Source organism: Glossina fuscipes, unplaced genomic scaffold, assembly GCF_014805625.2.
Source record: "Glossina fuscipes isolate IAEA_lab_2018 unplaced genomic scaffold, Yale_Gfus_2 133, whole genome shotgun sequence".
In the NCBI taxonomy this organism is placed as follows: domain Eukaryota; kingdom Metazoa; phylum Arthropoda; class Insecta; order Diptera; family Glossinidae; genus Glossina; species Glossina fuscipes.
Window position 1 is genome coordinate 1517411 of NW_023998476.1, and position 5901 is coordinate 1523311.

The 5901-nt window shown below is 31.5% G+C and overlaps 1 protein-coding gene across 6 annotated transcripts in view; it reads right to left on the reverse strand.

The window, feature by feature from the left end:
* LOC119640933 (5-hydroxytryptamine receptor 2B) overlaps positions 1 to 4671 on the reverse strand; it is a 41070-nt gene extending 36399 nt beyond the window's left edge. For 2 of the 6 annotated variants that reach the window (XM_038039296.1, XM_038039290.1), the window contains exons 1-2: positions 4613 to 4671; positions 3752 to 4324 (exon numbers count right to left, since the gene is read on the reverse strand). The gene's annotated coding sequence lies outside the window, so the exon portion shown is untranslated. The other 4 variants (XM_038039292.1, XM_038039295.1, XM_038039291.1 and 1 more) reach the window with 4 other exon arrangements.
* Positions 4672 to 5901: the final 1230 nt, after the last annotated feature.

Genomic DNA, 5901 nt, shown 5'->3' on the forward strand with positions numbered 1-5901 from the left:
TACGCATGATTAAATATTCATCACATTTAATCCGCCCATCAGCAATTTATAACATATTTAATGGAAGTTTTATTATTAAGAAAATTTAATATTTTATTGAATATTAAATATTTATTAAATTTGTATTGTCGTCATACTTATTTGCATAAAGCAAAGAACACATGTACACAGATCTGCAGAAAAAAGAGAAGAACGTTTTTTATTTTATACACCATGCTGAGCGAATATTATGGCTGTGGCAGCACTTTAACGGTATTCTCGAAATTGTTATGCAAATAATTCGATCGCCTAATGCCTGTCTATCTGTTCCCTTGTCTTTGCACCTGTACTAATATGATTTGATTTATAGGAATTTCGAATTTTTTACCTTATGTGTTTTAAATATTTTATATTGCTGTCATAACACATGTCAAGAATGATTGTATTCACTCCAAAAATAGATTTCAGCTTAAAAACATTTTGCATGCATATTTTATTTTAATAAAAACTGTAAAAAACGAAAAAATAACGAGGCGGACGTATATAACGCAAAATAAATAAAAAAAATTTAATCAAACAATCACTAAAATAAATAAATCCAACCCTCCTTTCCGAAGACCCAAACGAAGGACTTTGTGATTTGCTGAATAACAGAAGAAGAAGAAGAAGCAGGTTTCAGCGCAATAACATACCCACAAGATTCAATTCTGATATAAAAATGTTACTACTTTTCTTGTTTAACTCGAGTGAACGCCCAAAAGGCCATAATGCGGTTAAAACTAATAGTAAAGCGTAACATCCTTGACGGTTAAGGCGATTAGGTGAGTACAGGAAAATTATCGCTACAAGAGAACAATTCTACAAGTAATTGATCGATTTGCACCGACTATTAAATGCAACATTGTGCAGTAACTTCTCAGCCTGATAACGCCGGAATTTATATTGAAATAACGCTTCATACAATCAACTAGACTGTGCCATCAACTCTCTTGTATTCATTAAACATTGCCTGTCCTTGTCCAACTGCTGACTTATTGCTTATCTTAACAACGCTGGCATTCCTTAAAATGTCATTTTAAATCAAAGATATTTTCCGAACAATAATTTTTGATATGAAAAGTTAATCTAATAAAAAATTAAAAAAGAATTTCTAAAGTATCCCTTAGCAAGCAAACAACGTTAGTGCAAAGTGCAAAAAATACATATAGCCCATGAAATTTGAAAGGTCAGCCTTTTTTTTGAACATGCTATGTATTTATATGCTTATGTTTTTATTTTCGACTGCGGCTGTCAACCATAACCTTTATTTAAGAAATAAACACATGAAGTTGTATTGAAACCAAAATCATTTATATTTTTATAAGAAATAAACGACGAGTGTCGTTATATACAACGAATTCAACAACTGCACATCACTTTTAATTGCTTCTCTACAGCAGAGACGTATAAAGAGAGGACTCTCCCGGCAGATTGAATGGAATTTCGAAACAATTTTGTTAAATATATCGGCCTCGAAATTTCATCTAAAAATGGTATCAAATGAAACGTGAATGAACAAGCATGCAATTAATACAATGAAGCCATCTTTATAACCTTCTGCAAAAGGCTTATTAAGGCATGTTAGGTGTTTTCACAACTCATACAAGGCTTAAAGTACGGCATGAGTAGTGGAGCCGAGATTTAATCTTGGAAATAAGACGTAATCTTTTAAATTTACCTTCGTATTAGGCGTAAAAGACCACTGAATAGAACTAACAGTTCCCAAGAAGTACTAAGAAGGATATTTATAAATAATAACAACTAAGAGTCTCGCAATGAAAGTGCAGCCAAATTTTGTAAAAAAAATGTCGAAATGCTATTCAGATTCTTTCAGTTTAATACTTCAAATATTTCATATCATAAAGGTTTTCATAATGCGAGAATTAAGAAGGAATGGAATGTAATATAAAGGAATAGAGAAGGACTCACATAATACAAGTATTCCCTTCACTAAGTTATCCGGCATTCAAATATTTTATGCATTATTTTCTATCAGTTTAATTAGCACATAATACTCGCTATCAAAAGAAGAACAAAAATTTTTTTTAAGATGGATAGAGTTCCCCTGCTGTTGCATGCAAACTATTTTTTTTTTTTTTGATATATTTTCAAACGATGATAAAGTAGAAAGAACAGTCGACACCCTAACAATGCGTGAATAATTATTTTCATAACAACTAAAATACTAATTTTTTGGACGAATGCGACAACTAGATCAATGTCAGATTAATAGAATGAACAGAATTGTACACTCAATTGGACATTGTAATATAATAACTGCGAAGGCATATAAGAGAGATAACACCGACATATATTCATGCGTAGGCATATTTTTCAGTTCAAGGAACATTAATAAAATTGATTAAATCCGTCACAGTTGAACTGCAAATATATATTCTCTTTTATTTATTTATTCGCGTTCGCAGTTTATACGTAGTAACGGTGAGAATAAATGCATTAACAATATGCACACATGCACAAGTAACAACAACGGTAATAAATTCGAAACCAAAAAATTGTTTGAAAACAAAATTTTTTTCTTTTGATGGCGATAAGATAGATGTGACAAACTTATATATTATGCCGACACTCTGACGTAGTGTTGGAGAACTACGCTTACCGTTGTATCTTTTTCACAGGGTCCAGCTTCATATGCTTTTTTTTCCAAAATTTCTAACAAATCGTGCAAATCCTTTTTCGTCTTTATTTGGATATATATGCCGTGCCGTGCGTTAGGTTGTACGATTTATGCTGTAGAGTATATTGAATTCGTGCGGATCAATGTGTCACTTCGCAAAAACCTCAGATAGGCTGATAGTATGTTTCAACATCATTTACTAATAAATGTGAGCATGTCTCTCTGTTTGATGTCCGTCCATGACATCTTATGTTTAACTTATAAATCGCAATCCTAGAGATATTTTAAGAAGATTTGACATAATGACATATTTTGCCCCAGAGACAAGAAGATTATTGAAAAAGGGGCAAGATCGAACCTTTACGTACTGCTCCATGATCACTCTTTATGCACTGCTCTATTTGAAAAAAAATGTTTGTATGGCGCGAAAACTTGCAATTTTTAATATTCCTCGACAGAAGTGAATAGAAAATTTCGCACACAAAATAGATGCAGAAAATTGCCTTAGAAGGAGCCACTTTGGAAACCCTCACACGTAAGCACATTTGTACAAAAATGGTTATAAGGATGTGTAATTTATACAGACGTCTCTCGACGTCTCTTCCCGCACTCCTTTCGTACGCACGCGGTTGACACACCTTGAGAGATTAATCGCAATTAAAAAAAAAAGGCCGAGGTTGTGACATTTCATTACGAAAATGGGTTCGAAAAGGAGTTTTGCCCAATAAATTTGTTCTCTTCCTTAAACTAAATAGGTCCATTTGACGGCACCGTCCCATATAAAGGCGTTTCAAAAATTAGTGTTTGCAAGATAACAAAGTCCAGTTCCTTGCATATAAAAATTAACTTTAAGAAATTTGGACCCAGTCCATGTAGGTTTTTGGATTATTTCCCTATATAAAAGTTGTCACGAAAGCGAAGCATTTACGTGGTACAGTTGTACGATTTTTAACATTTTTCTAACTAAAGATTTGAATTAAGCGATTGATTGCCAGTTTTATGCTAAAATACGAATTAATTAATTTTTGTAGTAAGTGAAGTCGCAAAAAATATCTATTAACTGTGGAGACGCGATGAGAATTTCGAATGACTTACCTTTTTATTTTTTCATTCTTTTTTAAGAAAGTGAGATAAAAGGTTTAGTTTTGGTCCAGTATTTGTTTTGATTTTCGTTTCACAGTTCGGTTTTGCTTTTAAACTTTGATGAATAAATTGACTTTACAAGAATAAAATTTTACGAGAATAAAGATTCTCTGTAATAAATGCCACATTTAATTTTTGCTAAGTGTACACACAGGATACTATTAGTAGCGTACATTAAGAGAGCAAAAAAAAAAAAACAAATATTTCTTGTTTATTTTTTGATTTCTATTTGTTTATAATTTTGGGTAAACTATCAATTCCTGTTCACTTTGTTCGCCTTATAATTATATGCTTAGTATTTACATATTTACAAACGCATTAACATAACTAAGAAATGTCAAGCACTAGGAGAATATGTGCGGCATGCACAATATCCCTGTAGGCTCGTACGGTGATGCTGTTAATGAAAGATACATATGTATATAGACATGTAGATGCATTTATGTTTTATTCTCTTAGTCTCGTTGCAACTTTCAATTAATTTTTTTAGATAGTGTTCACACAATTTACTAAACACGTGTTTATCTGTACTTAAATATATGTATATTTATATGCGTATATATATATATATATATATATATATATATACGTGTATATACGTATATATGTGTATGCATGTGTGTGTGTGTGTATTCGCATTCAGGTGCGAGCGTGTTTATGAGTGAGGTTTGCTTTTTGTTTGTTTTGTATACATATATATATATATATATGTATGTTTTCGATTTATTGAAACACACGCACATCGATACACACTCACTCACATTCGCACACACACACACACACACACACACACACACACTTTCAATGAAATACTTTTCACTAGTTATTCAGTCACGTACACTGCCGTCAAATTCATCTATTCACGTTTCGTTTTAATGATGAACTGCTCTTTGAAACAGTAAAATGTCAATTTTTATCAGCTGACTTTATTGTAAAATTGTTTTCTATGTAACGCGCATATGCAAACTTGTGTAGAGTTTGAAGATGTGCAAATTTTCATCGTCAACGAAAAAAAAGAGAAAGCTCAAGGATGACATATTCGAAATCTCCACCGGAAATTGTTTTACTCTTCTCTCAAACTCTTCTAGCACCAACTAAAAACTAAGAGAAATTATCTAAAAATCTTCAAAGAGTAATTCACTCTTTTTTTTTTACATAAGATGAACACTTGTATCTGTTGATTATTAAGAGATTCTTGAAAGTGTATATAGATGAGACCGTAGATTATCAAAAAAAAAAAAAAAAAAAAAAAAAAACAAAGCAGAGCATCTTTTCAAATTTACGAGTATAAAGGGAAGAAGAGAAGAAAGGAAAAAAAAAAATGACAACCGAAAAAAAACTAATGACATTCGGTGACGTGAAGGTGAGTTTATATGAATTTTCCTTAACACACTCAGTCCTTATTAAGCATAAGATTATTATTCTGAAATAATAAATGTAAAGGTTACGACACTTCAACATGGTAATGATGCTGGTGATGGCGATGAGGAAATGATTATGATGTCAATGATTATGACAATAATGCCATTGTTGAAGATAGCAAAGATGAGCACTAAAGTGTAGTTTGAATAAGGTTTTGCGTTTAAATTTAACGTAATAGAATTATTAACACACTAAATGAAATAAATTCTAAAGGATTTTTGCTTTCATTCTCTCATGGCAATAATGGTGCAAAGGATTTCGCTTATTTCGTGTTAAATTAGAAAGATTTAAAGGAAAGAAATTCATTTCAAGATTGTTACGATTTTCTTTGAACACCATTACGGTTTTTTTTTTTCGAAAGCAGTAAAGGTCCCATTGTTTTTTTTTTTTTATTTATCTTTCTTTTGTTTAGAAAGAGAAAAAATATGTAAAACTTTCGTAAATACATAAAATAATTTCTTTGTATTATAAAACTTATGAAAACTTAATGTAGGGAAATGACGGAAAAAGAGAAGAGGGAGCATATAATGTATTTTTTTTCGAGGAATAGAGGCGAGAGCGTGTGCAAAAATGCGGACGCAGTGTGAAAAGTTCAAACACACAAGTTGAGTCCCTTTGTCCCAATTTGTAAATATTGTTTCCTTCTTTCTTTCTTCTATGATAGAGGTCAGCAACCATCA